Source organism: Lactuca saligna, chromosome 8 (genome assembly GCF_052625555.1).
Source record: "Lactuca saligna cultivar CGN05327 chromosome 8, ASM5262555v1, whole genome shotgun sequence".
NCBI lineage: Eukaryota > Viridiplantae > Streptophyta > Magnoliopsida > Asterales > Asteraceae > Lactuca > Lactuca saligna.
In genome coordinates this window covers 241,049,177-241,069,622 of record NC_136424.1, presented here as the reverse complement: position 1 = coordinate 241,069,622, position 20,446 = coordinate 241,049,177, and positions in this window count along the sequence as shown.

The window sequence follows — 20,446 nt, the reverse complement described above, 5'->3', positions numbered from 1 at the left end:
CGGCCGTAAACCCATTTTGAGTTCATGATTTAGGTCGATTTTTAGGTGATAAACTAATGATTTCTAGTGGATATAAAGCATAGGTGGAAGTTACTTACTGTAAGAGGCTTGGAATGAGGTTTTTAGCCACCAAACACTAGTGTGTGTTCTTGGTGTTCTTGGTGAGAGAGAACATCTAGCAAAGATGAAGTTATATGAAATAAAACATGGATTCATCACTAGAATGGGATTAAAACACAAGAAAGGTGAAGAATCACTTACATTCTTGAGGGTTCTTGATCAAACTCGAAATTTTAGAGAGAGAGTGTAGAGAGAGAAAGTTTCTTAGAGTGTGAAAATGATGAAATGAAGGCCACTCATCCCTTATATAGGGTGAGTTTACGGCCATGGGTGGGGGTCCACCTGGCAGTGACCGCAAACAAAGTTTACGGTCGTACACGAGTTTACGGTTGTAAACTCGCCTTAGCCGTGAACTCGTCGTTTTTCGAAGGAATCGTGAGTTTTTCACGCGATGTTTCGTTTTGCGACACGCATGTAGTTATAACAATAACCCTAGTTGATTTACTTAACCCAAGAAGTTGACGGAAAATTTTATAAAAATTAAATTTTATTAACAGAAGTGGTTTACAATAACGGAATAAAATTTTGGGTTGTCACATCATCCCCCCGTTAGAGGGAATTTCGTCCCGAAATTCGAGTATAGAATACAAATCATGGATTTGGAAAGGAGATGTGGATATTTCTGTTTCATTTGATCTTCGCACTCCCAAGTGAATTCGGGTTCCCGCTTGGCGTTCCAGCGAACCTTCACTATCGGAATGCGACTTTGTTTTGTTTGTTTAATTTCTCTATCCTTGATTTCGACTGGTTCTTCCACGAAATTAAGGTTCTCGTTGATTTCAATCTCATCGAGAAGGATTACAAGGGTTTCATCGGATAAGCACTTCTTAAGATTTGAAACGTGGAAGATATGATGAATGTTACTAAGCTCTAGAGGTAAACAGAGTTTGTAGGCTATAGGACTGATCCTAGCAAGGATCTCAAAGGGTCCTATATATCTTGGCTTTAGCTTTCCACGATTTCCAAAGCGTATCATGCCTTTCCAGGGCGAGACCTTCAGCATAACACGGTCTCCGACCTGGAACTCCAAGGGTTTTCGTCGTTTGTCGGCGTAGCTCTTTTTTCGATCTTGTGAAGCTTTTAGTCGCTCCCGGATTTGTATGATCTTCTCAGTGGTTTCGCGGATGATTTATGGACCAGTGAGAGTGTTGTTGGGGACTTGTCCCTTGGCCAGCTGTGTGCCGCCCACCTCGGCCCAACACAGAGGGGATCTGCACTTACGGCCATAGAAGGCTTCAAATGGCGAAACCTTGATGTTGGTATGATAACTGTTGTTGTAGGAGAATTAGACCAAGGGTAAATGGGTGTCACACGATTTACCGAAATCGATGACACATGCTGTCAACATGTCTTCCAAGGTCTGAATGGTCCTCTCACTCTGTCCATCTGTCTGAGGATGGTAAGCTGTACTCATGTCCAACTTAGTTCCAAGAGCTTTCTATAGGGACTGCCAAAATCTCAAAGTGAACCTGCTATCTCGATCGGAGATAATGGACACAAGTACCCCGTGCAATCGAACTATTTCTTGAATGTAGATTTGTGTGAGTCTTTCCATTTTGAAAGTTTCTTTGATTGGCAGGAAGTGAGAGGATTTTGTCAATCGATCGACTATTACCCAGATGGTGTCGTAGTCACTTGGAGATTTCGTTAATTTGGTAATAAAATCCATGGTAATCCTCTCCCACTTCCACTCAGGTATTTCTGGCTGTTGAAGCAAACATGAGGGCTTCTGATATTTGACCTTTACCTTGGCACAAGTCAGACACTTGCCTACGAAGGTAGCGATTTCTGCTTTCATGTTTGGCCACCAATATAACTTCTTGAGATCAAGGTACATCTTGTTCGAACCTGGGTGAGTGGAATATCTAGTTCTGTGGGCTTTGTTCATGACGACCTTTCTGTTACCACCGAACTTTGGGGTCCAGATTCGATCCATGAAATAGTAGACTCCATCTCCCTTGATCTCTAATTTCTTTTCCATTCCTCTCAAGGCTTCATCTGCCACGTTCCCTGGTTTCAGGGATTCCAACTGAGCCTCTCTAATCTGTATGGATAAGTGGGAATGGATGTTCGTGGTAAGTGCTTTCACACTGCAACCTGAGTATTCCTTCCAGCTGAGGGCATCTGCTACGACATTGGCCTTGCTGAGATGATAGCGTATTTCGCACTCATAATCGCTGAGTAGCTCTACCCATCTCCGTTGTCTCATGTTCAACTCCTTTTGAGCGAGGATGTGTTGCAGGCTTTTATGGTCAGTGAAGATTGTGCACTTGGTTCCTTAGAGATATTGTCTCCATATTTTTAATGCAAAGACCACTGCTCCTAACTCCAGGTCGTGAGTTGTGTAATTGACTTCGTGTGCCTTCAGCTGTCTCGAGGCATAAGCAATAATCTTTCCTCGTTGCATAAGCACACAGCCTAAGCCCTGGTTGGATGCATCGCAGTAGACAACGAAGTCCTCCGTCCCTTCGGGTAGAGACAGGATAGGTGCGCTGCATAGGGCTCACTTTAATGTTTGGAATGCAGTGTCTTGCTTTTCACTCCAACAAAAGGGTACACCTTTCTGAGTCAGAGTGGTTAAGGGTTTGGCAATTCTGGAGAAATTCTGGATAAAACTGCGATAATAGCCGGCGAGACCCAAGAATTGACGAATTTTTGTGGGCTTCTTCGGTGCTGACCAATTATCTATCACTTTGATTTTGTATGGATCCACGTGTATGCCTTCCTCGCTTACCACGTGGCCCAAGAAAGTTACTTTTCGAATCCAGAATTCACACTTGGAGAATTTCGCATATAGCTTTTCTGTTCTTAGAGTTTCCAACACTAATCTCAAGTGTTGTTTGTGATCTTCCTCACTTTTGGAATAGACAAGTATATCATCTATGAACACGATTACAAACTTGTCTAGAAAAGGACGGCACACCCGATTCATCAGGTCCATGAATACTGCTGGTGCGTTGGTTAGACTGGAGGGCATTACTATGAACTCGTAGTGACCATAGCAAGTCCGGAATGTTGTATTAGGAACATCTCCCTCATGGACTTGCAGTTGATGGTACCCTGATCTGAGGTCTATTTTGGAGAAATAGTTGGCTCCTTGAAGTTGATTGAAGAGGTCATCTATCCGGGGAAGTGGATAATGGTTTTTGACGGTGATCTTGTTCAGTTTGCGGTAGTCAATGCACATCCATAAAGATCCATCCTTCTTTTGAAAAAATAAAACCGGGGCTCCCCAGGGTGATGAACTCGGTCTGATGAATCCTTTGCTGAGCAACTCATTGAGCTGGCTGGATAACTCTTGTATTTCTGTTGGCTCTAGGCGATATGGGGATTTGGCTACAGGGGGTAACTCCAGGGATTAAATCGATGCAAAACTCGACTTTGCGCTCAGGAGGAATTCCTGGAAGCTGTTCGGGAAAGACATTAGGAAAGTTGCAGACTTCGGGGATGCTCTTAAAGTCTTTAACCTCCTGTTTCTTATTAACAACATGGGCTAGGAATGCACGACACTCTTTTTGCAGAAGTTTTTGGGATTTGATACATGAAATAATGCGAAGGTTTGAACTGAGTTTATCACCATAGACAATGATGGTTTCGCCAGAGGGGAGATTGAGGTGGATAGCTTTTTCGTAACAAAGTATATCAGCAAGATTGGAGCTCAACCAATCCATGCCGATGATGGCATCAAAGCTCTTTATGGATACCGACATAAGGTCAATCGGAAAGGAATGATCATTGAGGGTAAGGGTACAGCTGCAGAATATATCGTTAGTGCTCTCTTTCTCACCGTTAGCCATTTCGACGATAAATGTTTCGGTTAAAGATTGAGGTTTATGTTTGAGAAGATGTTTGAATGCATGACTAACAAAACTTCTCTCCGCACCAGAATCGAAAAGAATGCATGCATAAGAGTTGTCGAGGAGGAACGTACCCATGACAACGGTAGGGTCAACAACCACCTCCTCTTGCCCCATCGTTAGCACCCTCCCGGTGTTGCCAGTTGTTTCTGCCTTGGGGAAGTTTCTTTTGTAGTGCCCGACCTCGCGACAACCATAACAGGCTTGACCGACACCTACTCTGGTTGCCTGATTGGTTGATTGAACTGGTGTCCTGCAGTTTCTTGCCATGTGGCCCTTTTTGCCACAATTGTTGCAGAGTATTTCACGACATGGGCCGGGAATGCAATGATGGTAACTGCACTTGCTACACCAAGGAAGAGTACCAGTATATCCGTTAGTAGGTGCTTGAGTTGTAGGAGTAGCAGCAGGAGTAGTGGCAGCATGGACTGTCATAATATGTTGTTTCTTGTAAGGCTCATGCGAAGATTGACCTTTTCGCTGCTTCCAGAACTTTCTCTTCTCACCACTCCCTTTTACTGGCTCGGGAGTGGCTGTCACTTTGTCAAGATCAACGCCGTGATCTATGAGAGTCTGCGCCAGACACTTGGCGCTATCAAAAGTATTTGGCCTGGCAACCAAGACATTCCCTTAAGTTGGGGGCGTCAATCCCCAAATGTATCTCTCTATCTTTTTGCATTACGGGGTGACCATTTTCGGGCAAAGAAGTGCTAGGTCTTCAAACCTAGAAGTGTAGGCAACAATATCAGAACCCTTCATTTTTAGGTTCCAGAGTTCGTGTTCGAACTTCTGCATTTCGCCCCGAGGGCAGTACTCAGCGAGCATGAGTTCCTTTAGACTCTCCCAACCCATAGCATTTGCTACTGGCAGGGTTAGGGATTTGACCCGACTATTCCACCAGGTCAGTGCTCTATTGGTGAAAGTGCAAGCGGCGAATTTTACCTTGTTAGCTTTAGAACAAGAGCAAATCTCGAAGATAGACTCGATCTTCTCGAACCATCGAGTTAGGGAAATAACACCTCTAGTACAGTCAAAAGATGTAGGTTTTGCATTCATGAAGTCCTTATAGGAGCACTCCTTCTGATGCCCTTGACTTCCTTCATGACTTTGGGAATGATTACCACTCCCGGAACCACCAAAACGACCAGAATTTGTCTGTGACAGAGCAGCAGTCACAGCGGCAGTAACAACTGCCTGGAACATTGTGGGGTCGAACTGAGGAGGTGGTGGTGTTGTTGTATCCGTCGAAGAATTGTTGTTCTTTTTGTTGGGTCTTTTCTTTAGGGCCATCTTGTTCTATATCAGGAAGAAAAAAAACATGATAAGTCCCTTTGACTTTAGAACCAAGGGATATGAAACAAGATATATCTCTATGTGATAGATAAAGTGTTCTACTAAGCGATAACAAGAAAGAGTTACTAAAGCAAGTAAACTATTGCTAGGAAAGAACGAGTAGCAACACTTGGAATGAATTTCTACAATGCATTCGGTTTTATCTAAAATACTCCTATATTATTTTATGACAAATGTTTTGTTCTATCGATTTCTTGTGGTAGGAATACTTGGTAAGTTTTAGGCCTGTTTCAACACTACATTTACCGCAAGCACATGTTGGTCATGTGTCGAATAAATATAGTTGATCATGCTATATTGACCCTAGACATGATTATATAACTGCCTAGGTTTAACCTCGGTATCTAACATCCAAATACTTTTGTTTTGTTCTACTTATGATTATGTTTTTGGTATGTAGGTATACTTGTATATTTGAAGTAAAAATACTTATATTTTTAAACTATACTTTTAGCTCAGAGTGCTTCGGCCCCTTAGTGTTTATAGTTGCATACCATGTAAGGTTTGGTATACTTAGTTCACTATAAACAATAGCTCTGATACCAATCTGTCACACCCCCGAACCGTCAGAAAAACAACAGCGGAAACGTCTGGGGGCGGGTGACGGCATACATAGTATAACAACAATCATATCATAGCAATCAAAGTAAACACAACCATTACATTGCAATATGAATATTTACATCTTTTAGAGAACATAGTTTGTATACATCAATATAAACAAAAGATTAAGACGCGACTCCAAAATGATCCGTCTTCTCCAAAAGCTGGCGTAGGTAGCTGTCTATAGTTGCCCTGAGAATACAAGCGGTTTTGAAATGTATCAGCATTCAACATAAAAGCTGTTGAGTTCATAAACATGTTTTTATATGGAAAACTAGTCACTGAGTTTGTACAAATGGTTTCTTTTCATTATAAGTAAAATGTCGTTTATATCGAAAACCGTTGTGATCAAGTTCTGAAATATGAATGCATGTTTAACAAAAAAATATCCCATATTTGCTAACATGTTTGTATTACCATCAGTATGTAGATATGTAGTTTTATTAATTAAAATAAAACTGTAGAAAAATGAAATCCCGTAAACAAAGGTTAGTTTATACTTATTGTGAGTCGTATAACCATACTAATATGACCTGTTACCTCCTTGACGTTTCTTCAGGCATCGCACGATTACAAAATTTGTCACCCCAGGCGTGCCCGCCTAACTGTAGCTAACAGTTTAGGTGTGGGATTGTCGGTCCCGAATAGATCTATTCACAAATTTAACGCTCTCCCTCCAGGAGACTTTGGTTATACTACCGGTGAGGATTTATTGGTACCCCGGGGGGTATAACGAAGATGAGTCTCACAATCATGTATTAACTAGTTTACATATTGTTTGGTTGTTCTCAGGTTTGAGATCGTTTGTAACAGTGTAGAGTATGAATAATTATACAAAAATAATTATTTAGCAAGACACTCTAGGTTTGTATTCATAGTAATGGATAAACTAAATCCGACTTAGTTTATATGTTTGACTTTGCATGAAGTTTGAATATGTAAGATTGGTAATGAAATCCCAAACTATACCTATTATAGTTTGAATGTTTAGTTACGTTCACGAACTGTTTTGAAAACTATGCAATTATAATTAGAAAACGTCCCTTATGCTCCACATACTACAAAAGGGATAAATATATCTAAATGTTTGATAGAAAACCGTTGTGATTGCATCAGTTTTTAAGTTATGAAAACTTTTATGTTTGGCTTGTATCCCCCCTCCCCCTGAAAACCTAGAAAACTCGGAAAAGCGTAGGGGTATGAACTCACAGTTGGTTGGATGCAGAGGATAGAACTAGACGATCCTTGAGTTGATGTATGTTGTACTTAACGAAATCCTAATATCAAATAAATACATATGTGTATTTAAATTAGCGATATCTTTAGATAAAGTGTTAGATAAACACTTGGTTTAGGTTAAGGAATGTTATCGGGAATTGGTTGGATCGAGGAAAACAGGCTTTTTCCCACGAAAGAGCTGTTGACGGCCGTAAAGGGAGTTTACAACCGTGAACTGGGTTTATGGCCCAAGAGTTTACGGCCATAAATGCTTGATGAGATGTCTGATTTTCGGTGTTTTAGGGTCCTTTCTAGCCTCTTGGAATTATTCTAAGCCTTGTGTAAAGCTCAAAGTAGGGTTTAAAGGCCAACAATCGACCTAAAATGGAGTTTACGGTCATTGAAGGGTGTACGGCCGTACACATGGTTTTACGGCCATAAACCCATTTCAAGTTCATGTTTTAGGTCGATTTTTAGGTGATAAACTAATGAATTCTAGTGGATATCAAGCATAGATGGATGTTACTTACTGTAAGAGGCTTGGAATGAGGTTTTTAGCCGCCAAATACTAGTATGTGTTCTTGGTGTTCTTTGTAAGAGAGAACATCTAGCAAAGATGAAGTTATATGGATATTCTTATAACCAAGACGTGTGAGTTGTTATTTGCTGGTCAGTTGCACATTGATGATAAGTAAACGCACCAGTAACTTGGTGTTATAAAACTTATTGTTGTGTGTGATTCAATGAGTGAGTACAAGAAAGCATTGAGTCGAAGTTTATCAGTTCCTTTTTCCTAAAGTGGGATAAAATCAATATCTGTGGGCCCCTCGATGATTTAGTGATGACACCCTAAGCGCTTGGCCAAGCCGGGACTAATTTGATGTGTTCAATTGTAGTCTGTTGTCCGTCGTAATAAATCGGAAATCGGGAAACAACACATAGACTGAGAGATTGATTTCAATCCTTGTCTCACATCTAAGCGATATCAAGAATGGAGGAATATATGATCCCTTATCTAAAGGACACGCTTCTGATACGATCAAAGTTGACAGCAGCTTTTGAAAGCTACGATTGCTGATCAGATTCTGAAGTCATACGCAGAATAGTTATTAGACTTATCCAAGTGGGAGACTGTTGGATTAGTGTCTAAATCCATAACTATTTTGGTATGTACTTGACCTGATTGTGAGCATGGTCCTCTTGGGTTGCCTTCACACTGGTGACTAGACAGGATGATTGTTGAGGAGAGAGGCTGGTTTATTGTTAAGAATAATAAATTGGGATATAAATATGATTTTTTAATATATTATATGAATAATATATTAATTTGGAATCATATTATTAGTTAGTATTTAATCAGAAATTAATTAGGAATTAATTTCAAGATTAAAGGAATGAATTAAAAGTACAGGGGTTGTTTTGTAATTATTTGATAGTTGAGACTTTGGGCTATCGGATCACCTTTATTAAGGCTTGAACGAAAATCCTAGAAGGATCTAGGAGTTTTTGTCCAAGGGCTTAAGGAAAGGAGTTCATCGACTTGCTTAGGCCCTAAGCTAAGGGATTAGAGTTTCCACCTTGAATTCCTAGTTAGCCTTAAGTATAAATAGCACCCTAAGGCACTAAATTCGGCCAACCCTTGGAGAAAACCTACTAGGGTCGAATTTTAGAGCCTTCTGCCTCCCTTCCTCTCTCTCATATTCATCCTTTCACCTAAAGTCTGTTTGTGAGCCATTAGAGGTACTGCACTTGTGGTACTTGCTTCCAAGAGCTAAGGAAATTCAAGGAACTAGTTGTTATTACTATATAACAACAAAAGGTATGTATTATACTCTCCTTTGTGAATTTCGAAAATCATAGGAGTATCCCAGGTTTCTTTTTGTGTTCATAAAGTTGTATGTCTAATAGTGAAAACATAGATCCAATTAGGGTTGCATGCACACATAGGATTGTTTGTATAAAACCCATCACTTCTAACTTACCTATATCATCTCTTTTGCCTTTTTCCTAGCCCGATGACATTGCCCCTTATATACATCTACTGAAAACATCCTAAGTACATCTTCTTTCATCTCAGTCAATGTTATATCTGGCTTCATAATTATATCCTTCAGGTAATGTTTGGTTAACCATTTGTAACAAACTAAAGATCCAGAATTATAATTCCTAGCACCTAGATATATGTCACATATGGATTTTGATATGAAATGTTCGTTCATTATACTTCCAAGCAACATAAACTCTAAAGAGACATGTGTAACGCCCCAAAAATCGGTACCAAAAATTTTCTTTAAATCATTACTACAACCATAATCATAAAAACATATCATAACCATAACATAATTCAGAGTAATAAATTCGAAAACATATGTTCATTATCAGAGTAAAACATCCCAGACTGACTAATCTATGGTGTGTGCCATGCGATCACCCCAAGCTCTTCCCTCCGCTAACGGAAGTATCTGAAACCACAATTAAAAACCGTAAGCACGAAGCTTAGTGAGTTCCCCACATACCACATACCTTGATAAAAATACATACAACACATACTGGGCAACACCCTCTAACTAGCTTCATAATACACGTACTGGGCCACACCCTCTACCTCGGGCCTCACCCGCTACAACAGGCCCCACCTGGCTTCGAGCCCCGCTCGGATACAGATCTATTTCAATTAGGCCCCGCCTGCTAACATATACTAACATACAATCATATCATATCATAACAAATAGGCTAACATACTCTACTGGTTCCCTGCACTATGGCCTCGCCTGTCATGGGCCTCGCCCCTGTCCTGTTATTGATGAGTCATGGAACCCCGTCCATGCTCCTACTGATAATGAGATATGCGCCCAGCCCACACTCGGTCCTTTCCTAACTTGGGCCTCACTCCTACTTTGTTGTTAATGAGATATGGAACACCGTCCACACTCTACTATTGGTAAGATACGGGACCTCGCCCACACTCACCTCCCTACCAGACACAGGCATGTATCACACAGACAACAACTATAACTATCATGCAAACCATTCCTTGGGCACCCATACGCTAACATCGGACCTAAGTCCCAAATACCATACTAGCATATTATGCCTAGGGCTAAACCTCGGGTCTTCCTACTCATACTACATGGGGCGACATTCTGGCCTTAGACCCATTCACACAAAGGGAAACTCACCTGGTACTGCTGAACTTGCTGGTAATCCCTCTGACCGCTGTCTGACAACTCCCTCTGAATTGTTGCTCCACTAGCTCCCTGAGCTTCAATATCAATATAGCACTTAGTCAAACTGTCCTCCGAAGCCAACTAAGACCACTCTAGTCAAAGTCAAAGTCTTGATCAAAGTCAACCTTGCAGGTCAACTCTAATCGCAGAGTCTACCTACTGACTCGCCGAGTTCATATGTTAAGAATCCTTTCATTCGGGACTCAACTCGCCGAGTCAGCTCTTGACTCGCCGAGTCTAGCGATTTTCGAGTCCTAACCTGTCCAACTCACTGAGTCCCCACTTAACTCACTGATCCGAGTCTTAACTCGAAGGGTTTTAGGGTTTCGTGACTTGACTCACCGAGTCCAAGAACAGACTCGCCGAGTCCAAGGCAATCTTGAACATACTCGCCAAGTTGTTCTTCCAACTTACCGAGTCCATGCTCAAGTTCATCAAACTCGCCGAGTACACCCATGTGACTCGCCGAGTCTCTGCAGATCTAAAACCATATAGTGCCTTTTTGAGCCATGCAGGGGCTCCAACTCATGGATCCACTCTTCCCAAGTCCATTCCTCACGTAAAGTTGCAAACTTTACGTGTAGCTAAGGAGATCTAGGCCCAAAACACTCCATACTCGGGTTTAAGACAACCATGCTTCACCTACACCTCCAAGACTGATACTTTATGGCTCTCTAGGCTAGAATAAACTTAGATCTGAAGTTGCAACTTCAGATCTGAACCTCTAACCCGAAATGGCTCTAGAACATGGCATAAAAGCCCCAAATCTCATGACAAAAAGGAAACTATGAGCAAAGGAGTGAAGGTAATGACTTCTTACCTTCAAATGCTCTGAAAAGTCACACCAACTATGAATCCAAGGCTTCCTCTTGCACTACTATGAACTTCCTTCTCTTCCAAGCTTCAAATCACAACTTCCAAGGCTAGATCTTTGCTCAAAACGGATATGTTGGCTAGGGTTCGGTGTTCTTGATGAGAGGAGCTGTAAAGGAACCCTAAGGAAGAGAATGAGACGTTTAAATAATGCACAATGTACCAGATTTAGGGTTTCTCTCTTCAGACCAGACTTACCGAATCCATTCTCCGACTCGCTGAGTCGGTCACTTACTCGTTGACCCGGATCCCGCTCGGACTCGTCGAGTTCCTCCTTGGACTCGACGAGTTGACCCTTTGACTTAGGGTTTTATTTCCATGCTTGGTCTTTCTGATTTTGGGTGTTACAACTCTCCCTTACTTAAACGAAACCTCGTCCCCAAAGTTTCTATACTGCCAAACGCCCTGCAATCTGCCTTCTATACTCTGCTTATTAATCCAACACCAGCTGCCTACCTTCGTTGATCTTCCGCCTGGTCATCCTGACGACCATTAATCCCTTCGAATAGTATCCTCAGGTTCACCCTAACCGTGATCATCTTGGAAACACAACTTACTCAACTGACAATCCTTTTGGTACTCCCGAAGTACTTGTGCTGGACCTCCTAAGGTTCGCCCCCTTTTCCTTATGCGTTTTCTGGCCATCCCAAAACAACGTTCCATAACTAACTACTTCCTTTGTCACTGTAAGGTCCTATCCTTCACCAACTCCATTACCCCCACTACTTCCAATACGGGTCTTTACCGCTGGTGTCCACCAGACACTTCTCATAATTACAACTTAGTGTTGAGCACCCATCGATCAACTAACTGAATTCCACCATAGGCTGCTTACCATCACTGCCACTGACTGAAAATCTCTGTTGTCCCTTATCCGCCTTCTGGATGAACCGAGACCACCCTGGTCCCTACTGATCTATCAATATCTAGATTATCGGCTCCCACTATACGCTAGCCCCAACACCAACTCCTAGTCGCTCACAATAACTTTCGAAGAAACTTAGGCTATCTAATATTTCCCTCTCTACTCTTCCACTCTAGCACTTGAAATCCTAGGATCCTCGATCCCGTAACTTGACCCTAAGGTCCTTATCAGGTCCCACCTGTGCTACTAACACTCACGGGCCTCGCCTATGGGTCTCACCCAACTATAACCTCAAGTGGTTTATTCCTCTAGTCTCACTCGCCTAACAACTCTCGCACAGGCCTCGCCCATAGTTCTCACCCCTCTAGGGCTATGCAGGCAAGCTCCATACTATTCTCAACCACTACCATTCTTGATCCCTACCTTGATCAATAGGAGGTAAGGGCCTCGCCCCAACTCCGCTAACTAAGCTGCTAAGGAATGCTCCGGCTTATCCGTGGTCTTACAACACCTTCCATACTCATTGACTGCTGGAAAAAACTGTGACTCTCATGCCACACTACCATGCTCTACATGCTGCCTCAGCCACTTTCTACTAACACGAAAGCATCCCATGCTATCTGTCCTCAAAATCTTTATTCCGACTCACTCGAGTCCTACATGCGATCCTCCAACCTGAATTCCCAACTACGTACTAACCATCACTATTACACGTACTAAATGATGGGGAGTTTCTCAAACTCCCAACCCTGAATTCTTCAATACATCAAACGTTGTGCTACTTATTTTCCTTCTCAGAGATCGTGTACTCATCCTGGATCTACGTGCTCTTACCCTTGTACACTCGGAGGGTTCGCCCCCACTTTGATCCTACTTATACCTTGCTGCTAAATGTTTGAGACCAATTCCCAATCTTCTCTACTATACCGCAATCAATCTGCCGAAAACCCAAGCTTGCTATAGCTAGGGATCTAATCGATCCATCACTTAATAACTCCTTTCTGAGTCCAGTGGGACACTACTGAGTCCCACATAAGCATGCTGTAGTTACTACATCCTAAGTAACCTTATCCAATAGGGCACATCCCCTAACTACCATTTAAATATCCAAGGTATGCAGATGGCATATAACTAAATCACAAGCAAGCCGCACAAAATTAAAATACTCATACCAATAATGATGCAGAACCTTAACAATATAATCATGCATAAAGAAAATAGAAAACAGAAGTCGCATACCTGCAACGTCCGACACTGGTCGCGTCTCCATGGTAGTCATCTAAAAAGCCCTGCTTCCTACCGCAGGCGCCTCTGCCCGGCCCTGACGTCCGTCTGTGATCCTCATGGTTGCAGGGTCAGGTGCCATCACCCGTCTTGCCAAAAGTAAATTGGGGCACTGGGCCTTCTTGTGGCCCCGCTGATTGCAGTGAAAACATATCATGTCTGATCCCTGTGTGGTGGTAAGAGTGCAATCCCTGCTAAAATGACAAGTCCGACCACACTTAAAGCAGCCAGACTCACCACCGCTACCACTCCTGCACGCACCCCCGTGCGTCCTTCCACACTTCCCGCACCGACCTCGGTCCTGATAATCCCTCGATCTCGAATCTGATCCCTTGGGCCTTTTGCCCGAACCTGTGGCTACTTGAACCTCATCCGACTTCCTATTCCGGATCTGTTCTAAATCAATTTCCCTCTCTCTAGCCCGAGCGATCATATCCTCCAATGTGTTGCAGCTGGACCTGCTCACAAACTGCCTGATGTCATCCCTCAACATCTCGTGATATCGGGCCTTCTTCATCTCCTTATCCGCGACATACTGCAGAACAAGAATGGCCCTCTCCCTGAACTTGGCGGTGATCTCCACCACAGTCTCAGTAGTCTGCATCAAGTCCTGAAATTCCGGTGCCGATTGTTGCACCTCAATAATCGGTGAAAACTCAGCCCTAAACCTAGCCGAGAAATTGCTCCATGTCATCACGTCTAACGCGGCATCATCACCAATGGCATGAACAATCTCTACCCACCAATCCCTCGCTCTGTCCTTCAGAAGACAGGATGCGAGTCTAACCTTGTCCCCTTCGGGACACCGGCTCGTACGGAACACGTTGGCAACAGCAACCAACCATTTGCTGCTAGCAATTGGGTCCCTAGCCCCATGATAATCCGATGCCCTGCAAGCCCTGAACTCTTGGAATGTCAAAGTAGCGCTCCCATCAAATCCATCATCTCGGTACGGAAGGCTCCCAACCTCTCATCCAAAATGTCCAATATAACCTCCTTGATTGTGCCAAAGATCACAGGAGTTTGGTCTAGTATGTTGCACGTAACCTTTGCTGATATAAACTCTCTCATATGCTCCCTGAGCTGCTCGGTCCCTAAACCTGAGCTTGATCTCTCTCCGGTGCCTGATCCACCCACTGGCCTCTCTCGCAATGTCACCATGCTGAAAGCATAACAAAATAACTATCAGAATACTCATCACTGCTAAGGGATCACACACTCTACCAGTTTCCCGGTCTCATCTCAGCCTTTCTCGCATCGAGTACGGATCCTCTGCTTTCAGTAGTACGGGCCCATACTACCTTCCACATCTATCCGTACTGTCCTCAAGAACTGCTTCGACTCCACCAGGTCACTTTTCCACCACTACTGCTCTCAGCACTATCTCATCCTAGGCTTTCCCTAGGGAAACCTCTAATTCAACTCAAACCAGTCCTCAGCTGCTGAAGGCCTCCTTGTGATGCCAATTAGCCATCACCTGAATACCATCACATGTGACGAGGCTCGGATAATCCTTTGAGTAATAGACTCATCCCTACAACGGTTAGACTTAGACAAGAGTTGCGCAATAGGGCCAAATCCAGCAATCTAAGATTATTCAATCCTGATCACACGTGACGTGACGTATTCTCCTATAGGCTAACAATTATCACTCAGAGTCCCTCAAAGAAAAAATCAAGTAGCATTCAGACAAGGGAAAATCTAACCATAACATACTCAACAATCATAATCTCATATCAAGAATCTGTACTAGCATGCGACATAAGCTCATAAACTCAGGCATAACCTAAACAGGATATCCTACTACTGTCAAACAAGCACTATCATGCAGCTCAACGCACATATCACATGTACATAAGGCATCCTCCCTAGATCCTTAGTCATAATCTAGCATGCTGTTCTACTAACCGATAATCATAACATTAACTTGTATGGGTATTTTAGGGTACTTGAGCTCGGCTGATTACATGCCCCACACCCCTTTTCTCTTATCAAAATTCTTTTCTTTTTGAATTCTTTTTGTTTTTTCTAAAACTGTTTCCTTTCTCAAAACTCTTTTTACAAAACTATCTTTTCATTTTTGTAAATTTTCATACCAATTCCTTAGTTTGAGTTCAGGTACACCAGAGAGTATGTCCGAATCCCTCAAACCAAGGCTCTGATACCAACTTGTAACGTCCCAAAAATCCGTACCAAAAATTTTCTTTAAATCATTACTAAAACCATATTCATAAAAACAGATCATAACCATAACATAATTCAGAGTAATAAATTTCAAAACATAAGTTCATTATCAGAGTAAAACATTACAGACTGACTAATGTATGGTGTGTGCCATGCGATCACCCTGAGCTCTTCCCTACGCTAACAGAAGTACCTGAAACCACAACTAAAAACCGTAAGCACGAAGCTTAGTGAGTTCCCCAACCTGCCACATACCCTGATGAAAATACATACAACACATAGTGGGCCACGCCCTCTAACTAGCTGCATACAACACATACTGGGCCACACCCTCTACCTCGGGCCTCGCTCGCTACAACAGGCCCCGCTTGGCTTCGAGCCCCGCTCGGATACAGATCTGTTTCAATTAGGCCCCACCTGTCTCTGGGCCCCGCCCGCTAACATATACTAACATACAGTCATATTATAACACACAGGCTAACATACTCTGCTGGTTCCCTGCACTAAGGCCTCTCCGTAACGTGCCTTGCCCCTGTCCTGTTATTGATAAGTCATGGAACCCCGTCCATGATCCTACTGATAATGAGAGATATATATGGGCCCAGCCCACACTCGGTCCTTTCCTAACTTGGGCCTCACCCCTACTCTGCTGTTAATGAGATATGGAACACCGTCCACACTCTACTATTGGTTAGATACGGGACCTCGCCCACACTCACCTCCCTACCAGACACAGGCATGTATCACACAGACAACAACTATAACTATCATGCAAACCATTCCTTGGGCACCCGTACGCTAACATCGGACCTAAGTCCCAAATACCATACTAGCATATTGTGCCTAGGGCTAACCCCCGGTTCTTCCTAGTCATACTACATGGGTCGACATTGCGTCCATAGACCCATTCACACAAAGGGAAACGCACCTGGTAATGATGAACTTGCTGGTAACCCCTCTGACCGCTCTCTGATAACTCCCTCTAAACTGCTGCTCCACTAGCTCCCTGAGCTTCAATATCAATATAGCACTTAGTCAAACTGTCCTCTGAAGCCAACTAAGTCCACTCTAGTTAAATTCAAAGTCCTGATCAAAGTCAACCTTCCAGGTCAAATCTATTCACCGAGTCTACCTACTGACTCATCGAGTTCAAATGTTCAAGATCCTTTCATTAGCGACTCGACTCGCTGAGTCATCCCCTGACTCGCTGATTCTACAGATTTTCGAGTCCTGACCTGTCCAACTCACTGAGTTTTGAGTCTTAACTCGAAGGGTTTTGGGGTTTCGCGACTTGACTCGCCGAGTCCAAGGCAATCTTCAACAGACTCGCCGAGTTGTTCTTCCAACTCGCCGAGTCCATGCTCAAGTTCATCAAACTCGCCGAGTACACCCATGTGACTCACCGAGTCTCTTCAGATATCAAACCATACAGTGGATTTTCGAGCCATGCATGGGCTCCAACTCATAGATCCACTCTTCCCAAGTCCATTCCTCACGTAAATTTGCAAACTTTACGTGTAGCTAAGGAGATCTAGGCCCAAAACACTCCATACTCAGGTTTAAGACAACCATGCTTCACCTACACCTCCAAGACTGATACTTTATGGTTCTCTAGACCTGAATACACTTAGATCTGTAGTTTCAACTTCAGATCTGAACCTCTAACCCGAAATGGCTCTAGAACATGGCATAAAAGCCCCAAATCTCATGACAAAAAGGAAACTATGAGCAAAGGAGTGAAGGTAACGACTTCTTACCTTCAAATGCTCTGAAAAGTCGCACCAACTCTAGATGCAAGGCTTCCTCTTGCACTATTATGAACTTCCTTCTCTTCCAAGCTTCAAATCACAACTTCCAAGGCTAGATCTTTGCTCAAAACGGATATGATGGCTAGGGTTCGGTGTTCTTGATAAGAGGAGCTGTAAAGGAACCCTAAGGAAGAGAATGAGACGTTTAAATAATGCACAATGTCCCAGATTTAGGGTTTCTCTCTTCAGACCGGACTCGTCGAGTCCATTCTCCGACTCGCTGAGTTGGTCACTTACTCCTCGACCCGGATCCCGCTCGGACTCGTCGAGTTCCTCCTTGGACTCGACGAGTTGACCCTTTGACTTAGGGTTTTCTTTCCTTTCTTGGTATTTATGATTTTGGGTGTTACAACTCTCCCCTACTTAAACGAAACTTCATCCCCGAAGTTTCTCTGCTGCCAACCGCCCTTCAATCTGCCTTCTATACTCTGCTTACTAATCAAACACCATCTACCTACCTTCGCTAGTGTTGCGCCCGGTCATCTTGACGACCCTTAATCCCTTCGAATAGTATCCTCGGGTTCACCCTAACCGTGATCATCTTGGAAACACAACTTACTCAACTGACAATCCTTCTGGTACTCCCCGAGTACTTATGCTAGACCTCCTAGGGTTCGCCCCCTTTTCTTTGTGCGTTTTCTGGCCTTCTCAAAGCAACGTTCCATAACTAACTACTTCCTCTATCACTATAAGGTCCTATCCTTCACTAACTCCATTACCCCCGCTACTTCCAGTACGGGTCTTTACCGCTAGTGTCCAGCAGACACTTCTCACAATTACAACTTAGTGTTGAGCACCCATCGATCAACTAACTGAATTCCACCATAGGCTGCTTACCATCACTGCCACTGACTAAAAATCTCTGTTGTCCCTTATTCGTGACAATCGTCAATCTTGAGTCAAGTCAAGTCATCAAGTCAAACCGGTCAACTCGATTAAACCTTGTGTATTAGGGTTTGTGTTATGTTCATACTATATAACTTGCTATATTAATGGGAATACATCACTTGGGAAAAGTCTTGTGTTAAAATTTCCTAGGCCTTAGTGCTAATCAATGAACTAAACTGATAAAAACCATGTTGCATACTCATCGGGAGTGTGTAGGATCCTTAATCATGACTTAACGGGGCTCAAGAACCTTGCATTGCGGAGCCAAACACTCACAATTGTCACACATGGAACCTCTCTCAATCGTTTTCACTATATCTCTCTCTCTATGTCAAATCTCTCCCAAATCTCTCCAAGTATGTGAAACATCTCTCAAATATCTCTTTGTATGAGAAATCTCTCCAAGAATGTCAAATCTCTCCCAAATCTCTCCAAGTATGTGAAATCTCTCACAAATATCTCTTTGTATGAGAAATCTCTCCAAGAATGTCAAATCTCTCCCAAATCTCTCTAAGTATGTGAAATCTCTCTCAAATATCTCTTTGTATGAGAAATCTCTCCAAGAATGTCAAATCTCTCCCAAATCTCTCCAAGTATGTGAAACATCTCTCAAATATCTCTTTGTATGAGAAATCTCTCCAAGAATGTCAAATCTCTCCCAAATCTCTCTAAGTATGTGAAATCTCTCAAATATCTCTTTGTATGAGAAATCTCTCCAAGAATGTCAAATCTCTCCCAAATCTCTCCAAGTATGTGAAACATCTCTTAAATATCTCTTTGTATGAGAAATCTCTCCAAGAATGTGAAATCTCTCCCAAATCTCTCCAAGTATGTGAAATCTCTCCCAAATCTCTCTCAAAAGTTCCCGTAACTTTTTAGAATCATTCGGGTCATTCTGACCCTTAACCGGGTCAAAAACCGGCTCAAAACGGAGTGAAAACGAGTAAAATAGGCTTTAGGAACCGAAACCCTTCTTAGGAACCGAAACCAAGAAGAGAGGCCTCTCGGGCCGAAACTCGCGAGGACAGAGCCTCTGTTCTCGGTCTCTGTCCCTTCTCGGTTCCCATTCCCTTCTCTCGGTCTCTGTCGACACTTCTCGCTCTCTGTCGCTTTCTCTCCTCTCTGTCGCCTCTCTACTTCTGTTCGCCTCCCGCCTCTCTGCTCTCTCTTCTCTTCTCTCGGTCTCTGTCTCCTTCTCTCCTCTCTGTCTCTTCGCGCCTCTCTGTTCTCTCTTCCCCTCTCGGTTTCTGCTCTCCCTCTTCTCCCCTCTCAGTTTCTGCCCTCTCTCCTCTCGGTTCTAGCATCAGAAGGCCGAACCTCGGCCAGAATTCGGAATAGTGTCACTTTTAGCCCCTTTTTGATATTTTTAACATTTTAAGCCCGTTTTTCGTGATTTTAAAGCAGGATTTTCTCCAGAAATTATATTTTAACATAATAAACCCTAAATATTCATAATTTAAACATATTTTGATGAAAATCATTATCTAAATAATAAAGATCAAATGGGGGATTTATTTAAGGTGGAGTGTTGACCTTGCCTTAACTTATGTCACAAGCAACCACCCCACACCCACTTTATGACCAGCCATACCTCCCCACCTTACCTAGGTCACTTCAATGTCCCTTACACTCAATTTCCACTCATTCCCACGTTTTTAGAGCTGGAACAAAACACCTCTCTCCTCATTTCTCTCATTTGCTCTCATTTCACTAAGTATCAAACACCACTTTTCTCTCAAACTTTTTTTACACCAATTTCGAGATTCAAGGCTGATTTTCAAGTGTTCTACCACTCTTAGTAAGTATAATTCATCCTCCTTATGATTATTTCACTTCATTCTACTCAAATCATTGATTTCTTACACAAACTCCATAACTATGATGTTAGATTCTCGAAAATCTTCAAGGCATCTCCAAGTGTTCTTGAGTTAAACACTTCCATTCTTCAACAATCATCTACTGAAATCACTTAAGGTGAGTTCATACCCTTATATTTTCATGTTTTATCAAGTTTTCAGGGGGGGGGGGGGGGAATACAAGTTAAAACACCAAGAACATGACTAAATTTTTCTAACAGCCTTCATCAGAAAATTTCAACTCCATTCACGGACTGTTTTGGGCATCTTAAACATTTGTTTTTTCAAAACTGTACAAGGTTCAAATATT